This window comes from Drosophila simulans, chromosome X, assembly GCF_016746395.2.
Source record: "Drosophila simulans strain w501 chromosome X, Prin_Dsim_3.1, whole genome shotgun sequence".
NCBI classification, from domain to species: domain Eukaryota; kingdom Metazoa; phylum Arthropoda; class Insecta; order Diptera; family Drosophilidae; genus Drosophila; species Drosophila simulans.
This window is the reverse complement of record NC_052525.2, coordinates 13,539,340-13,558,875: the sequence shown is the minus strand read 5'-3', so window position 1 is coordinate 13,558,875 and position 19,536 is coordinate 13,539,340. Positions and strand designations below refer to the sequence as shown.

General features: G+C 43.4%; 1 protein-coding gene and 1 non-coding gene across 2 annotated transcripts in view; both read left to right on the top strand.

The window, feature by feature from the left end:
- Positions 1–19,536, top strand: part of LOC27206823 (suppressor-of-stellate-like protein) — a 98,504-nt gene that overhangs the window by 59,263 nt on the left and 19,705 nt on the right. The window lies entirely within an intron of this gene.
- Positions 17,712–17,793, top strand: Trnas-aga. Its single transcript has one exon. It is a non-coding gene; the product is annotated as a tRNA-Ser (tRNA).

Genomic DNA, 19,536 nt, shown 5'->3' with positions numbered 1-19,536 from the left:
GAATAAAGATAAGCTTCAATCACTTTCAAATAATGGCTTGCATTTGGGTATTGATAGCACGCTGTTAGGCATTTCATGACTTAAAATAAATATGGTGATATTTAAATGGGTTGTTGCATATAGCTCGAGAAAGTATATTATGTATCATAGTTGAAGCTTGAAGCTTTTGGTCGGAATAGATTGTTTTCCTAGAGGTACTCCCGCCTAATCCGTGGACCCGATACCTGAATCGATAGCCAGTCCTGGTGATAATGGCTCACTGGGGGAGCAGCTCGACTCGACTCGGCTGACCGCAGGACGTGGCTCCTGGCGGGGGATTCTTGGCTTGGCTCTTGGTAGTTGGCACTTGCTTCTGGCCAACTGTAATGGCGCTCCATTTGTCTTGGCCAACTCCGGCAGCTGTGCAATCTGTGTGCGGACGGTTGACAAACGACGGGGCTCCCAAAGAAAGTTGCAGCAGGGTCCCCATCTTCGGGACGCAAAGTTTTCGGGGCAGCAGTGAAATGGCTCAATCAATTAGGCGGCTGTCATAATGTCTCCCCCGGGATCTCCTTGCGGATCTCCTTGGGAAACAGCTGCCTCAATCGCTCTGCATGTTGCTGCAACATCAATAAAAACAAAAGCAAAAGCAAACGCAGACAACAAGTAAAATAAAGGAATAAAAAATAAGGCACCGCTGCGTGCCCTTTTTAACTGCATCTCGTATCTTATGTGATGAAATTTATGCTTAATTAAAAGCGACACAAGGCGTCACAAGCAACGCACAACGCGTTCGCCCAGATAAGACGCGAAATAACCGAGCGGGCCATCGGCGGGTTAAGGGGCTCAGAATCGCGCGGCAATCGCGTTCAAGTTCGGGAACTCGCGCACAATTAATGCGATTTTGAAACGCACAGATCGCCGAGAGCTGTGGACCAGCTTACACCGCGAGAAAATCGATTCTATGTGAAGTTCTAATTTAGTTTTAAAAAATTAATTTAGTTTCCTGCGAAGTTGTAATAGATTTGAATATGGTTTTTTTTAATTTTTCTACAGTTTTAATCTTAAGAGCCAATTTACTTTTACATCTGTAGTTTTTTGAAATGTCTTTTCAATTGGTTCTTTTTCTCTCAGTGTTGGACGCGGGAACGCGGCTTGGCTGACTGGTCCCACTAATTCAATTAAAGACGCAGCTTCCACAAGACATTCGAGTACAACTGCACCACTCAAAATCAGCGAACGCACGCATGTTGAAGTGGCACAGCCACGATGGATGAACGTCCGTCCGAATGGATGTGGATGTGGATGTGGATCCCCAAGCTGGCTCCGAAATCCGAATCCAAATCCAAGCTTAAGCCCACGGCCAAAATGAGTGGAGTCTGAGATTGAGAGAAAGGCCTCACGTTTGTTTTCGCTGGCTGTGGATGTGGATGTGGATATTCTCCCACTTCCTCGACGGTTTGCACTCATTAGTCTCCCACAACGTGAATTAAGATAATCTGCCAGTTGGACTTGGTCCGGGGCTTTGGGGTACTGCATATATATGTATACTGTATCCTGGATAGACGGAGTTCTGGTCCCCTTTCGGATTCTGAAAATGAAACTAAAGGCTGGGCGCTTGTTGTGCAAATGAATTGTTGCTGATTTCGTTTGAACGATTAGCGCCAGTTTGCCTGCTGCCTCTTCGATCTGTCTTGGCCAGATTCGGCTGGCGAATGGACGGGGGAATGCAAATGGAAATAGTCCGGCTGGCATGCTTAGCAATTAGACTAATTGCATGGCCCCAGCCCCCAGATTCAGGTTCGCAACTAGCTTCAAATATCTGTATACTCTGCCTCACTGCACACAGTGGAAAAAAATCGGCATTAGAAGTGGTCAAGTGAAATCGTTGTTAGTGAAGTGGCATAGAAAAAGTCACGATAATATATTGAACGTTTTTTGAAAAGGGAAATAACTATTATGAAATGTTTTAATTGAATTTTGAACTTAATACAAACTTAGTAGGAACTTAAGCTCAACCAAATCTAAATGTATTTATGGCATGCTAGTGCAGATAACACTCACTTTGTGTTTGTTTGTCGATTTTTCATCGTCCAGTTTCAACTTTTGGTGCTCCTTCACCTGAAGGTATTGCGCATACGCACTGTGCGCCCTGTGCACCCTGCAGCTTGCGCCTATTGCAATATATGCCTGCAGATTGGTCAGTTCAAACACTGACATCCGGCGGAACCCCCTCTCCAGCCCTGCAGAGATCCCCACCCATGACACTTGCCACACATGCCACTCCAACGATGGCTCTGTGCATGCGTCGTATGGGCTGAAGCCGGATGGGTTGGAGTCGCCAGTGGAGTTGCTGGCTCTCCCATGGTGGCCAGGGAGGGGCGGCTTAGGCCAGCCCAGGCCAGGCCACCCAGTGGTGCAGCGGATGCAGAGGGGCAGGGGGTGGCGGAGGTGGTGCTGCGTCAGTAGCAACGCCTTCGCATCAACCAGGACACCGACAAGAACTCGAAAAAAAAGGGAATTGCTGCAGCAAAGGGGTAGTAACAATTGGACATCAAATTGGTGTACGCAGAAATCAGCAAGTAAAATATGTACTCCATGCCCTCAAAAATATTAATCTTAATATAAAACTGTTAAATTAGCTAATTATTAGTATTATTATTATTATTATTTAGACTTTTTGCTTAATCTTCTAGGTAAGAGTATTTTCGGCGCTTCATCGATGCGACTTCCTGTGTCTCTGATTGCTGTCCACCCAAAGCCCATCTCCAATTTTCCGACTCCCTTCATTTTTTTTCGGCTTGTCGAGAATCGGGCAACGGAGTGAATGTGGGCGTGGATGTGGGTGGTTGGGTGGTTGGGTGCTATAGTCAGTCATCAACAGCAGCGGCAGCAACAACAATCGTCGTTCAGCTGCAGTGGGCTGCAAGTATCTGTGAGTGTCTGTGGGTATCTCTGTGTGCGTTGAGTCCTGGGTCCTTTTCATTTAGTTTTCCTTATTTTTTCCCTCCGCCTTTCGTGTTGTTGTCTGGCTGGCAGGACCTGGCAGGATGCCTTTTGCCTGCTGCTGCTGCTGCTGCTTCTGCTGTTGCTGTTGCCTTTTGGCCTGATGATTAATCGAATTAGTTTCTTTCTTTTTGTTTCGTGTGTTTCACTCTGTTCGTCCACCCCCCGCCCCCCAACAACACACGCTCTTTTCATTTACATTTTCTTTTGCACTTTTCCAGCGTGCATATATTTTTCAGTGTGTGTGTGTGTGTGGGGTTAGGGGGTGGCAGAAGCAGGGGATTTAGCTGACCAACTGCGTCCGGTTGGAGATTTTTTGGCAATGCTGGCTGGTTGGGGGAAAAAAAGCAGAGGGATTCACATTTCCATCCTGACGAAATGAAAGCCTCTGCCAAAGGGGGGTCCCTTTTTTTGCTGCGATGCTTTGGGGCAATAACTGCAAATTGCATGGGCGGCACTCAATTTCTTCCCGCTTTTCCGGCTCCACCACCCATTTGCCTCGTCTGTGTTTTGGTGTTTCATTTGATTTGCTGTGTGTGTGTGTGTGTATGGGTGCATGGGTATGGCAAACGCAATAAGAGCATCAAAGTGCACACACACACACAAAGGCATCCACTTGCAGCTCTTGGTAGGTTTTCATTTTCATGCCATATCCAGCGACTTTTTTCCTCCCTTCCAATTTTTTTCCCACCCATTTTTCCCCTATTCTTTGTGTTGTTTTCTCCCTGGCCTGCCATTTTTAGCGAATGACTGTTGCATAAACGTCGTCTTTGTGTTGTCCTTGTTGCATATTGTTGTATTGGTGTGTGTGTCGATGTGTGTGCAGCTAGTGCAGCCTCTCATCGATTGCCATTGGCGTCCTCGGTCCACATGTGGTATGAGCGATATTCTTTTGAGGTCCTGTGAAAATGAACAAATGGCCAGCGTCCCGGAAGTCATAATGGAACTAATTGCCAGCGGGGAACTTGGCTCGCCGTCAGCAGCGCTAAGTGTATTTTCTCAGTCATCCGAATGGAATAATGTGATTTTCGCAAATCAGGAATATAAATGATAGCATGACCATATAAAAATATTATAAGAGTGTTTTGTATTATATTCACATGCATATGTACGTACTGCAAGCAGTAGTAATTTTTCAAAAATATTTTAAAATATTATTAATGCAACATTTTAATCTAACTAGGTCGCGTCAATTTGAAAGCTCAGTGCAGATAGGTGACTTACATTAGCAATAGTTCTGATGGCATTTGAAAATAAATGTGCCACACAATCAAATCTCAAAACGTCTTTGAATGGCTTTAATAAATCCAAGGCCTCCCTTTGGGGAGTGCAGAACAAAGAAGCGAACAAGAAATTCCTGCAGCTTCTTTGGACCACACCATACAAAAGGGCGGCCCTGGCCCCTTTGCCCCCTCCTCCCTTTCACCTATAGAAGTGACAGGGTCGGAAAATGCGAGGGCGATGGGGGGATAGGGGGGTAGGTTTGGCTATGGAAAGTGTGGAAACGTGCTAAGCACATTTCATGCAGCTAAGTAAGGATATTAATATGCGTCCTTGCATTGCACACGCACCGAAGGACACAGGGGTGGCGAAAAGGGGGCTTGCGATGTGGTTGTAAGCGGAGGGGAGAGGGAGGTGCACAACTGCGAAGGGTCCTGGCCACTTGGCGTTGCGTTTCGTGCGGCAACCAAATGAAATTGCAATGAAAATGAAAATCTAACGACGACACCGAAGACGAAAATGTGGGGTAAAAAATGAAACGATATCCTTGAAACATAAACCGGTCGAAAAGGAAGAAGGAATGCAGGCCGCTGACACCAAAAACAACAACGAGGGTCCTGGCAGCTCCATCTCCATTCGCCGCCCGTGCAACATCATTCATTTTGCCCCTCGCGCTGCGGATTAAGGTTATTTCAAGGATGCCGCTGCAGCTACAAAACTCCTTAAAAAAGAGGAGCATATAGAATATAGGGGAGTTTGTGGGGCAATCCGAGGGATGCGGAAGACCCACAAATGCAGCTAAAGAAAAATTCTCCTTTTGCGCGTAAACATCATCAAAATTCATCAATCTCTGCCAAAACTTGGGAAAAACTTTACGTCCGCCCTCAAAAAAAAAAACAAAAAAAAAATGGAAAAAAGGCACGGTTTGTAAAAATAAATGCACAACCTGCTGATTCCTTTTGCCTACTCATATTTCACCTATTACCTAAACATTTAAATGTTTTTCATGAATATATAAAACGTTTAAGTTTAAAACACAAAATAATCATTTGTGGATTTCCTTTTTATTAGAATATTGATTGAAGATTCTTAACTTCAAAATAAAGCATAATAATAATTTCAAATATTTTTGTGTTCCCTTTTAGCAGGCTAACACAAAATGTTGATACCCCGGCCATACCATCTGAAAATGTCACTCGTTTTGCGTTGTAAGATGTGTGTATGGCAGGGGGATTCCCGGTATGGAGTGGGTATGCCTGGAAAGACGGCAATCAGTGGGGTTTTGGGGCGCCAGAAATGAGGAAAAATTGGGATGGCAATGCAGGCGGCTGGGCGGAGGTGGCTGGGTGCCGCATTTTGGCATTTAAGCGCAACGACGCGTGCAGCACGCAGGACTCTGCTATGATGGCATAGTATACAGAGAGCTCACCAGACGAGGACGACGACGACGACGAGAGTTGTGCTGCAGCTGCCTCCGTTCGTCCCGCCGTCCCACCGTCGCCATGTCCTGATGAGCCTTATGAAGGACATGCCGACCCACGCGCCTTGGCATTTGTGTCCCGTATGCGATGGAGATGGGTGCCACTTCCTGTGGCACAGCAAAAAATTGGTAATAGTACTTACTATAGTTAAGAAACAAAACTAGTTCTTTTTACATCTTTATATATTCAGCTAAAAAAAAAAAACTAATAAAAAGGGGAAATACTATTCTCTTAACATTTAATCAAATCAATATATATCCTTTTTAAGGACATCATAAGTACCATTACACTATTTGCAGTAAGTTATGGCCATATAATATTCTGACATTCAACTCCAATTTTCGCCAGTGAGCTGCTTGTTCTCGTCCTTAACGTCCTGCCGTTGCTCCAGCGATAACCTCAATTTTTGGCACCCTGGCCAACAAAACATCCTGCCCGGCAACGTCTTCGCCCGCCCCTTGATCCTACAGAGATTTTATGCCAGCTCCTTGCAGTTTTCTTCTATTTTTTTTTCGGCATTTCTTTGCTTATTTTTCAACGTCGCCTTTTTCTGGCTGTTTTCCTTTTATTTTGCCTGATAAAACTCTTTTCATTTTGTTGTTTGTTGGGTTCGCTACGTCCTTTGCCTTAACGCTTTTAACAGTAATGACGAAAAAGTGTCAGCGTCCTCGACTCGAAGGATAATAACAAGTATGGACAGGCATAGACGCCATTTTCCACCCCATACCAAGACATTTCTGGTCTTATTTCTTGGCTTGTTTTTCCACTCTTTGTTCTGGTTCGATGCTGCTTTTCCCATCGCCCTCATCCCTCCCGTCAACTCGTTGATGTTCTTAATTGATGAAGAAATTTGGGTTGTAATACAAAAAAAAGATAAAAAAATGAAGAAAAAAACGACAGTCGAAAAAAAGATATATCATCGAAATAAAAGAATGCCAAAACGAAATGCACAAGAAAGTAGCATCGTGAAAAAATGCACTAAAGACCAAAAAGTGGTGCTGATAGGACTTGAGTAGTTGCGCAGACGAAAAGTGGTACAAATAGATGCAGGCTTGTGTCAAAAAATGATGCAGACTGCTAAACATTTTAATGATTAAGCACAGAAAATATATTAAATTCACCAAATAATATGTTTATATGAAATAGTGCCAGAAATCTATAAAACCTAACTGGTTAGTTGGCAGCATTTAGATTAGCCCCACAATTGAAAGCGAAATATATAGGTTATATATCAGCATCAAGCTCAAATGAAAACTTGTCAACCTAAAATTGCCAACTTATTCAGTTTATTATACAATTTCGAACTCGTACCCCTTTTCCAGTTAACTGCGTTTACCCCTTCTCAACACTGAATCGTCACTTAGGTGTTCGTCAGTCTATCTGAAATTACCTGGGTTCCTGTAATCTTCGCACTTTGCACGCCTTTTATTTATTTATTTCTTTCGCTTCTTCACATTTTCCTGTTTTATTTTATTTTTATTTTCCTCTTTGATTGTTGTTGTTGTTGCATTCGCTCAGTTTCAATTTCACACAAATTCTGCCTAATCTATGTAAATGCGATTAAACGCTTTCCGAAAAGCACTGGAGTTGGGCGGATGGAGCGGGGTGATGGCTGGAAGACGTGGGGATGGGAGGGCAGGCGGAGGTCAGGAACCAGTCCTCAAGTTTAATGGGCAAAGCGTTAATGAACACGAAGTTGAACGCGACGATGACGACGGCTCAGTGAGCAGCGAACTGGCAGCAAGGTGGCCCAAGGAACTCAGCTCCTCCTGACCACCCCGCCCCATTAACCATCGGCCAGGGTCACCCTCTCCTGCATACTGAGAGAAAAAGTGGCTGGCAATGACTCTAAGCTGATATCTTAGCTAGTAGCTATAGTTTGTTTTGAAGATTTTTGATAGTTTAAGTTTGTATAAAATTTAAAATTTTTGCATTGAAATAAATATTAACTATATACATAATTTATTAATTATCAAATAATTTGTATACTCATAAATATTCCTGTCAAAGCGAGAAGATGCCAAGCTTTTCGCTCCGTGTAGCGGCAGGACTTGCGTGGCAGTGTTGCCGTGGTGCAGATGCCAGTGGACAATGCGCATGCGCAACGCATGTGTCTTGTTTGATTTGGAGATTTCACGGAAATTGTGGCCAAAATCCAGCCACAGACGGGCAAAAAGAAGAAAAAATGAAAAACGACTGGCAGCTTGCAGAAGTATTCAGTTTTGCAGTTTGCATTTCTGCGAGATCTGCTGAGCTGGAGCTGCATTCAATTTATGAACTGGCACACAACTTAATTACACATTCATCCAATTAAAGTGTGCAAAATGCAATTCATCATCATTGGGGGGATCCAGCGAAAGAGGGGGAGAAAGGGGAGCGGGGGAATCGAGTTCCGAGGGGCAGATCAGCCGTTATGGCCAAGTTCTGTGGCCAAGTTCTAACAGCAATTAAATGCATTGCAGGTGCAGCTGGAGGTCCCACTAGCAACTTGTTCGTTTCACATGCAAGCGGCGCGTTAAATGCTCATCTACATACGGACAAACGGGCATACAGACATACGGACATACAGGCATGCGGACATATAGACATCCAGAAATAAATATATATGTGGTGTGGCTATTGGAAGTGCATTTCTTCGCCTTCAACTTGCGTTACCTGTAAGTGGCAGTGGTCGCGGGGCATTTAATTTCACCGATATAATTCCCATCAATCGGGGGAATTCGCTGGAGACAGCTGCCTGCCAAATCGCACTTCATATTTGTGGCAACCCTCAAGAGTTAATTTAAATGCATTATAATACTTATTGCAATTGTGTGGTATCTCGGTGTTTTATTCTCACACCTGATGTAAAATAAATACATTAATCCACAATAAAACAATTCAATGACTAGATATTATAAAAGGGAGTCAAATATACACCTGTATTAAGTAGCTTAATATTATGGGATTATAATGGGATTATAATAAATAAACACATTGAATAGTTCCTTTAACAATTGCTGATTCATTTTTAGTCTGCTAATTATCTAGATTCATTAGATTCTATAATATAGAAGAGTTGCTGTTATTCCTAGGGATCCATTAATTTATTATTTCGACCGTCTTAATATTTAAACCTTGCATATGCATCAGGTATTTCATTAAAGTCATCATCCTACCCCTCAATAAACAGCACACATGGCACTTGTGTACAGTACGTATCATTCGTGTATTTTTCTATTCATATGGCCTGCGGTTGGGTCCATTATAAAACCATCCATTGGCCGTTTATCATGATCAGCCCCCGCCAAATGGACCCACTTAAGATCCCAATAATCTGCACTATATCTGCGGTTGCAAAGTGCGGGGAATTCCGGCTAATTGCCAAGGCAAACAGAGCGGTTGGGAGCACTGTGATTATGGCCAGCCGCTTATGATTGAACAATCAAACACGCCTCCCCGAAAACGCCCACGGCCCAGGGGCGATCTCAAAGCGAGTGCCCACTGTACTTGGCATAGGGAGTGTAGTGTATGCCTCTCCGTTAGACGCACTCACTATCTACTCCAGTGTTAATTACAGGGGGGGGCTTTGCCTCTTTTATTTTTCGCCAAGATATAGGGCCTGGATCATAATCACGGGTTCGGACCGCAATGAGTGCGTCAAGAACGGCGACGCTTCCGCCTTTTCAAGCTGTCTTGCCACATTTAATTGCCACCTCGGCGTGTGCGTGGGCCTCGTATCCATTATCTCGTGACCGCTCACGAGGATTACACTGGTCTGCCCCCATCCCTGACGCCCAGTCGATCACGCACTTCATAAACGCAGAGTGCGAACATCCACAGAACGCAGCCACAAAACATGTTGCACCGTAATCAAAACTACACAGTATCTCATTAATTAATTAGTTTAATTATATTAATTAATTTGAATTTATAAAATTTACAGCAAATCCCTCAGATAATTTACCAACAGAGCTAAAATATATTATCTATTTAGTGAACGTCTATTCATTACTCTATTGAAGGCATTGAATGAACATAACTTGGTGATAGTTTCCCAAGGAATATTCCCTCATTTTATTAACCTATATACATTTTGCTGATCTCTCCCTGATGATACGATATTCTCAGGGAACCTTTCCCACTTTCAATAATCTAATCTAATTCATACAATTTTTTCTCAGTACTTAAGCCAGTGAATCAAGTGCAACTCCAACTCCACTGAGCTGAACTAAACTGCACTGAATGCCTGTCTTAGGGTTTCCGCTTGGATTGAGTTATTAATTATGTTCCGCACCTTCCCACATCGCAGCACCACCCTCCTCTCCCTGCCCCACCCCGTTCTTTCCCCACCAAAAATAGTGGAGAAGAAAAGAAGAACGCCCCTAACTTTACAGCCATTCCGTTCTATTCACTCCTATTTTGTTTTTATTCCGTGTCCAAAGTTGCTGCGAGTTGAAATGAATGTGGTAAGCAAAACATTAACTTGGCCGTCATTATTGTTGGCTCGGAGCGAATTACGTTCTTTAAGTGAGAAAAATTGCAATTTAATCGCGATTATGATGATGATGATGGGTCTGCAGATGAACATGCCATTGCAGTTGGGGATGATGATGAAGGTTTTTCTTTTATTTTTTGTATTTTCGCTGGGAGGAGAAGTCAAAAGCGCGGCTAGATGGTTTTTACTTAAGGAAGATGAAGAATGCACTCGATGACGTAATGAGTGACGTAACAAATGATGGAAATGAAGAATAGCCGCAGGTCCAAAAGAAGTACTCTTGATTAACATTTTGCCTTTCTAAAATCATGATTTTTTCACACTCGCCCCCGTCTCATCATATACATGAATGGCTTTTAATACAAAAACTGTGACAAGATCTGAAAATTGGGTCATCGAAGATTGACGTACTTTGCAGAGGACTCCCCATTGTCGCAAATCAGCATTTGAGCCCAAACCCGAACGACATTCTGTCAGATACAATTCGAAATGCCACCGAAAAATATTTGTGAGATAGTTGAAAATGTCAAAATTGCTACTTACATAATTATAATATTATTTTCTCCAAGTAACAAAGCTAATACTCTTAAAGTTTATACATGTTTTTGGATAAGAAAAATACAAGTATGTTTCGAAAAACACACAAATGTTGCAGGGCTTTTTTCACGTTTTCAGCTTCATTAACTTATATACACAATTATTTGGCCAACTTTAATTTGAGCCAAAACTATCGGATAGCCCGCTTCAATCCGAGCACCGAAAACCCATGTCAGTGCGTCTAATTTAACTTTTTCTATTACATTGCCCATTGGCCCCATGCATTTGTCACGCCAAAGTCAAAAGCAGAAAAAGGGGGAGATATTCCCCGGATGGAAGTGGCGGATCCTGGGAGCAGGGGGCCAACGACGAATCCTTGAAAGACACTGACATTCTTTCCGCAGCCCCCACGTTTCCAAGCCACCATTTTTTGCATTTACTGCGACTGCCATTTTAGCGCTGCGTCATTGTGTGACATTTTGCGTGGGGGTCAGAAGAGGACGAAGGATGCGGAGCCGGTTAAGTTTGCCTTACTTAACTTAACCCCAGTCAGCCAGCCAGCCCCAAAGCTACACACACATACAAACGCACAGGGTGGGGGAAAAGTTTTAACCCATTTTGCGCAAACAATCGGACAGACAAACAAACGACAGAGGGTTAAAAAATTAGGTCAACATGGCTGCATGGAGATGGAGCTGAAGATGGCCAGTGGGATATGGATTCAAATGCGGGGGCGTCCATAACTGCCACGTTTATTTATATTATATTATTTTATTTTATTTTATTTATTTCTAGCTCATTCTATTCTTCCACTTCATCTGCCCGACCTTAAAGTGATGAAGTTCGACAACGTCGCTGAAAGTGGGTACAAAAAGTTGAGAAATCTGTGGTCAAGTGGCCAAGAAGATGGGAAAAATAGTCGGGCGAGGGGAAAACTGCTTGGGAAAAACGCGAGGGGTTGCGTAAAATGTGGCAAGTTCCCAGCGAAAAATGTAACACAGCTTTCATTGCGTAGTTGTTATTCAAAAAGTTATCAAATTTATATATACTTAATGTTTTATAGGAAATTATTTGTAACAGCATACTGTATATGTGGGATGCGACTAACTAAAGGCTAGCCTTCATTTTCTTGGTGTGCGAATGGAATAAAAAGTAATTATGAAAAGTATAGCGGCATGCCAAACAATATGATTTGTATCTTCCGCAAAAACACAACTGAATCGAGTCAAGTTCGAATGGGAGCCATGAATTAAGACCGTAAGTTGGCGCTATTTTGGTCTATTACACTATTACCACCACACGTTTCCCTCCGCATTTTTACCCCCCTTCTACGTTGCTTTCAGCCAACCAGCCAAATGCCAACCGACTTGAGGCCAAAACGCGAAGGCGAAGAGAAGAAGATGATGTTGGCCCGAATGGAGCCAAGCGAGAAAATGGAGCTGCAGTTGGCCCCCGTCAACTTGGCTCAGATTGCTTGGCCCAAGGGCGCTAAGTTGGTAGCTTCCTCCCATGTCATTTGCACACTGACAAGTTATTAATTAAAGTAACCCCCTGCCCCCCTGGCGACCCACGCCTTCCATATCCACTATAGCTGCTGTTCTATTGGTTAAAATCAATCTTTTCTGGTGCCAGTCGGCTGCCTGTGGGGATCTGTGCGGATCTTGCCGATGATGATCCGAATTTAGCTGGAAGACTATCTGCAGTTTTCTTAGCCATGTGCATGGGATGCTGTGATAATGGACTTGGCAAAAGCCGAACGCAATCCAAAATAAACTGAGCACCCGCATGGCGCATTTCTAAACTGAAATAAAATCTCATTTACCTGCTTCATATGGTCACATTTTCTTCAATTCGGTTACCTATACACTGTAAAAGTTTCAGTTTCTGAATATACCAAAGATAAATTGTCTGTGAATCAGTTGGTGCTTATTAATTTAAAATTCATGTTCATAGTATCGAATAAAATCAGAGTATTGCCATGCCAACGCCTTGAAGTATGCAACACATTTTGTCTTGTATAAGTTAAAAATAAAAGAAATTCGAATTCTGAGTCACGAATATGTGCAAATTGTATTGAAACTGATATGACTTTTGTAGTCATTGTGAAAAACGTGTAATTTTTGTTTTCGGTGTGCGTATTTTCGTGCTCATCCTGGCGTGTCCTGGCCAAAAGTTCAAATACGACAACGGTGCGGTCTGAGGGCTTTCGCAAAACAAACGAAACTTAATTAACAAAAGGAAAAAACCGGGGGCAGGGGGCCGGCGATTCCACAGACCTTTTTTGGGCTCGTCTCGGACCTGAACTGGGACTCGGATTGGGATTCGGAGGCGGATTCGGCTTTCTCTGCTGCGGGTTGGCCAGGTTGCCGTGGCCACTACGCCCAGTCCCGATTCGTCTGGGATTCCCCGGACGGAACTGAACGGAATGGAACTATATCAATGCGTATATCTATTGGCCCCGTCTCAGTGTGTGTGTGTGTGTGTGTCTGAGTCTGGGCCACACATGCAAAGCATGAAGGTCCTGCTCCTTTTTTGCTCCTTTGTCCGTCTGCGAATGCGGATTTTTGGGCCCATAATCGATAGCTACTCACACCTGGACGGGCGTTTTGGAATTTATTGCATTTTGTGTTTGTTTAGAGCGATTGCCATGTCGCGACGAGCGCGCCAAAGGATTCAATTCGATTCGATACAGACGTGCCCAGGTACAGTTGTGCTCGGCCATGTGAGTTTCGCCAGCCGGGCGAAAATTGATTCGTCCTGCCAATGAATGCGTGACGGGCGTGATGGGGTCAAAAGGAAATCGAGAAGCCTGGCCAAGAATATTTTCATTTATTTTGCAAGTCCACATTTCGCAACCGATATGTGCACTTAAGACTAGAAAAGAAATAAGGAATAGGACACCATTTTATTGCAAATTTGTTAAGTGAATCGATTGGAAAGTATGGAATAATAAATCATGCAGCTTTATTTCTTTGAGCGAACATCAGTGGGTATTATAATTGGAATAATTTGTACCGCTCGCAATGTAATTTTTCTATTTTAACTTGTAGTTTATTTTTGGAATACGACAATGGAAAGTTCAACGTGTATTAATTTGACTAACTTAATTCACGCTTACCACCATAATATTTATGTTGATTCTAAATAAATCCCTTCTAAATGTTATGTGTAACTTTCACTTTGATAAATTCCCTTGCTTACCTTTGCTACCAATCCCCGCATTTGCGACCAAACAGCCACAAAAAACTCGGAGTAATTAACCCGCAAAATATGTGAATGGGGAAATGGTCGCGAAAAATTGCATATTAACTTTGGTGGGGTCATCATCGCCCCTCAGTCACTCTCGCACACACTCATCCTCTCGCTCCCACACACGATTAGTTTTCGTAACTTATACTAAAAACTTTTTCGACTGCGACGTCGGCTGCGCCGCCTGCGTTGGCTGTTAACAGGCTTAAAGCCTCATTTATGCCGTTATGTCCACCCGCACACACACTCACACTCACACACACACACACACAAACGCATGCATGCCATCTCTCTCCGACTCTCAATGGCCCTCTCTTTCTGGCCCGGTATTTGCCTCTCTTTCGAATGTGCTTCATCAATAGTTTTTAATATTTTTCATTTGCTTTTTGCGCTTGCCCACGGACAAAGAGGAGAGAAGACAAAAAAATTGTGAATGGGCGGTGCGGGGAGGCAACGAAAAATAACAGTAGTTTTGCACCCCACAGTTGCTTTCTCCCGCTTTTTGCTTTCTTTCTACCCCTCTGTTATTTGCCCCCTCTTTCGGTCACGTTTTATTTTCTGTTCCCTGTCTTCTGCTACCCTCCCGTTACTTTGCACCCTTTCACTCTTGCAACTCCCCCGCTAATAACCCCCGCACTCTTCTAACTCTCTTTCTTGCCTGCCCCGAACTGCCTTTCTTCCCGCTCTCTCTTCTCACCCAACTCTCTGGCACCCCCTTTCGCCCAGAAACGCTCTCTCTCTCTCCAACACCTCTCTTCTAACCCTATATCCACCCCCTACTCCTATTCTTCGTCTTCATTTCGGTGCGCCTCGCATCAATAATCCCCAAAAAATTTTACAGGAAAGGTCGACGCCAACGTCGACGGCAGCAGCGCCTTTTTACGCGCCATGTCCGAAAAAGCCCGAAGAAGAAGCAGAAAAAGAGGATAGGGGAGACTGGTGGGCTGTAGAATTCGGGGGTAGAAGAGCCGACGGGGCGCGGGGGTAGTAGTATTTCTGTGGCAGTGTCCAGTTCGGCGCACCAATCCCAACCAGCGCCTCCACCGCCTCCGCTGCGTAGGCGTGGCCAGTGGGCTCAACTGCGGCTGCGAATGCGTGCGGGGGGGAGTCGGGGGTGTGGGCAGGCTGCATGGTCGCAGAATAGGTGAGGGGGCATGGGTGGCGGTCGGGCTCCAACACCCATTGCAACGTCGAACGTTGTCGAAGTTTCGTGGCCACGTGCGCCGGCTCAATGCCTCTGCCGCTCGGCCGGCGTCGCAGTCAGCGCCGCTGCCAAAAATCGCACACTCAACAACTTTACAACCCCCACCCAAGCCCACCCACGCCCCCTCTTCTACGCCCACAAACAAACAGCTGGTCAGCCAGTGCACTCGGAAAGCGGAGAAACTCTCTTTGAACACGCAATGCACTCAGTTTTCACATTGCACTCGGCCATCTCTTACTTTTCAAAGGGACTCGTATTTAGACTCAATTCTTCACGGGCCTCTTTCTTCAAACGCTTAACCAAGACTTTCTCTTCTGGACAAGAACTTACGTACTTCTGGCTAGGCCAGCTATTTAACCAAGCCTAAAACATCTCTTGTATTTCTAATAATATCATGTAATAAATAAATATGCCAATTCTTCGCCAGCCTGGATTCTTCTGCATACTGTTATATTCTTCTAACCCGAACATCTCCATTTTTTTTGCATTGAAATCTTACTTGTTCTAGCTCATAAACATGAAATATATTATAATAATGTTATTGTTCAATGTAAATATATCTTAAGTATTAATTACCGTCTTCTAAATACTATTTTAATTTTAATTTTAGATAATGTTGTCTTACTAATAAAATTATATTAAAAACTTAAATCTTAGATCGAAAGATGGAAAGAATGACCTTTATCTTCAATCAGGCACGCACTACAAGTTGAGATTGCTTTCTTTTAAACTTGTTGCTCATTAATTCCTGAACATCTTATCCTGAAGTTTCCTTTTCCCGTTTCCCTTTTTTAACTCACATTCTCTTCTAATAGTTTCTGCTCACGTTTTCCCGGCAACATGCACTCACTTCCTATTTCCCGTTGCACTCGAACTGTAGATGTTGCTCGCTGTTCCTAGCTACTTGCCATTCTGTTCTCTCTCTTTCGCGACACAGTTCTCTTTCAGCTGCAACGCCGGCTGCGCTGCCAGCTGCGACGCTTGAGTGAAACTTCGATTGCATTTTAAGCTCCCGCTCTCGCAACGTGCCAGATTGTTCTCTCAATCAGTGCCTAAGTCGCGCTCTCTTTTGCAGCGCTCTTGAGCTGCAGTTTGGGAGCTCTTGGATTTGTTGATGCAACACGAAATGTTGCAAGCAATAGCTCGTGTCCAAGGAAAAACTAGGAAATACCTAATACCATGATTTAAATTCTAGTTCCAGTTCCATATTTTATAAATATTTATGCGAATTTTAAGTTACCAACCAAATAAAATGTAAAAGAATTAAAAAATTAGTTAATTATATAAATTGTGAAATATTTTAATTCCCAAAAAGACTATATGAAACTAACAATGATATTTTGCATTTTTAATAGGGTGTTTTTAACCCAACGAAAATTGTTGCATACCCAAAAGGCGCTTAAACTGCGGAGTGTCGACCATATGTTGTCCTTTCCATTGAACGTGCCGATTTACAGTAATTTGCTCTCCATTGCTAGTCTGTAATTGTTTCGAAAGCAGTTTGTTTCCAAAGCATCATCCCCTTGCAGTGTAAGTCAACCCTTTGCCAGTCAAATTACATGCACGTAACTACACTTGGAATCAATTTGGCGCCTCATCGATAATGCAACCAAACAAAATGGCGCCCATCGGCAAAACAAAAGTCTACCGTCCCCGAAAACTTATCTTTAATTCATTTTTAATGGCACAACAACGGTTGGGAATTTCTTGTTTGCTTTCAAGTGGTTTTCGCTTCGATTCGGATCGTCCTGTGTGTCTGCACTCCAAAAAAAAAATATACGATATGTATAAAGGAAAAACATTCGACTGCCAACTCACCTGCCATGTTAAATGTCGAATTATTTTGATGGCAGGCAGCAGCAAGCAAAAAATAAATAGACAATTAATTTGCCCTAATAGACATGAAGAGTCGGCAAATAAACATTTTGCCCCGCCGGATGGAAGGCCGGTGGAAAATCGGAAAATCGCCTGCCACAGCAAAATTGTAAAACAGTTCGTGGATGTTGCATCCATCGCTTCGGCGGGGGGAAAATATCCATGAAAGCGACTAAAATAAATAAATTATGGATATCGAACATTGACTGGAAAAAGGTGGAAAATTAAGTGAAGTTTACGTTTGGCCTTTGTGTTGACTTTCAAAAAGTGAACAACGTAAATCCAAAGTCATGAAGTCCATCCACTATATCAAAAATCGTACTAAAAAATAATGTATAATAATTCCTTTGATGACCTAGAGAACTATAAAACCCTATAACCGAAATCTAATTTTCCTATGTACAACACGGCGGATGAGCAATATTGTATAGAAATGTTTTATTTTGCAAACGATTACACATAGTCTTTAACGAAGTTAAAATTACGAATTTTATAAAATAATTGATTAATTTCTAATGATATTTAATATTAAATTAAATTATTGATAATATTCAAGCTATTTATTCTTTTTCAGTTTATTATATAATCTAATCTTATGGAAAGCCCTTGAGAAACTCTTTAGCTTTTGTCATATCTAAACTGATTTATTTATCAATAAATAAATAAATCGATTAACCAGCAAGCAGTCGTGGCCGAGTGGTTAAGGCGTCTGACTAGAAATCAGATTCCCTCTGGGAGCGTAGGTTCGAATCCTACCGGCTGCGAATGAAGTGATTTCTTTTTTGAAAATAATCAATGAATCTGTAGTTCTAACTTGGTTTTAATTATTATTCACTTTTATGCTAGGTATTTATAGTTCGCGTATTATTGTATCTTTGTATCCGTATTCTTCAGTTCTCAAAGGCTCCTTTCAATTCCTATTCGTTCCGTACGTTTGTCCAGCTTTTTTATTTTCCTATCTCTGCTGGCATTGTTCGGGCAACTAATTAAATGGAATTACACAGTCGTAATGCAGTTTTCGTGTATTGACCAACAGCTGGACAAGTGTACAGTGAAAACCACTCGGTGGGGATGCACTGGCGGTGGTCAGGGGTCATGCAAAAGAGCATTTCATACCTGCCAAGTGGTGATGAGAGGGAGCGCGCAGGGGGCCGATTGGTAGCAATGGAAAATCGGAGTGATTTTGGGGGAAAACTAAACTGAGTCTCCGAAGGCAGCAACTTAACGCTTCAATAAATTTTCGCAGCCATGTCGCTGCTGCCATCAATAAGGCCCTTGAGCACGCCCCTTCCCGCCGACGCTGCCGCCTCTTTTCTGCTGGGTGGCTGAGTGGTTTTGGGTGGCATGATGGGGGTGGCTGGGTGCCTTAGTGGGTGGTGCGGCTCCTTGGGCACGGAAATGCGTTAAGTTTGCGCTGCAGCACGTGACGCTGCTAAGCCAAAGCTGCAGCACAGCGGCACGCAGGGAACCCTGAAAACGAAAGATTGCAGTGGACGGAAAGTGGGGGGAAAAGCGGAAAAATCGGTGGTGCTGGGCAGACGGCCTTCTCATCTCCTCCACCCACTTCATCGGCGATCCCGTGAGCCACCGAGCGATAAGAAGGACAAAAATTAATGGAATTTCTGCCTGTTTTTCTGTGTGTGTACGCTACCCTAAAAGTCACGCAGGTCATAAAGGGTTAATGCGGCTAATAAAGAAACTGGGTCTCGAAAGTGGAATAAATCTTTAAGATGACAAATATACATATTTTTTGGCTTTATGTAAATGTGCGTCATTTGATTAATGTTCACAATATTCAGTTATGTAAATACCTAGCTGCTTTTAAATGTAAATAATTAAATTATATCGAAACTATAACCCGCTTTATTATATGCTGGTTTTGAAAAATTGTACATAAATTATCTACATTTCGATGGCTTTACGTTATATATTTTTGTTGAATCTATCAACTTTTCATCGGGTATTTGTCCGTTTTCTAACCCCGAAAGAAAATCGAACGCAATGAAAAGCGAGGGCATGGGAAAGTCTCGCTGTGAAACACTTAATTCCGTTGCTTCCTTGGCCTTTCGCTGGAGGAGCTCCTTGGGCCTCAGCCTGCCTGCCCCTGCCCCTGCCCCTGCCCCTGTCCCGACCCCTTCCGCTTTCCCCCTCCCTCGGAATTTCCCAGGAGATGCAACTGCAGGGCGGCGGAGTGGGGGAGGGGCCTGCTTTCCTTTTGGCTGCTTCCTTGGGCTGCTTTTCAGTTCAGTTTGTTTTTACGACGGGCTTGGCGCAAAAAACAACACACACAAAAAAAATTCCAAGGGAAGTAAGAACGCAGTCAGGGGGTGCGAGGGGAAATGGGACATGGTGGCGGGGGAAGGGGCGGCCAAATAGGGGCGACAAGGGGGTGGGACAAACATCGTTTTTGGCTCCTGACTCCATCAGCGTCAGGCTTCTCCAAACGCTTGTTGGATGTACGTGTCCTGGCAGCTGCTGGCTGCAGTTTTCCTTCGCTTTTCACCTCC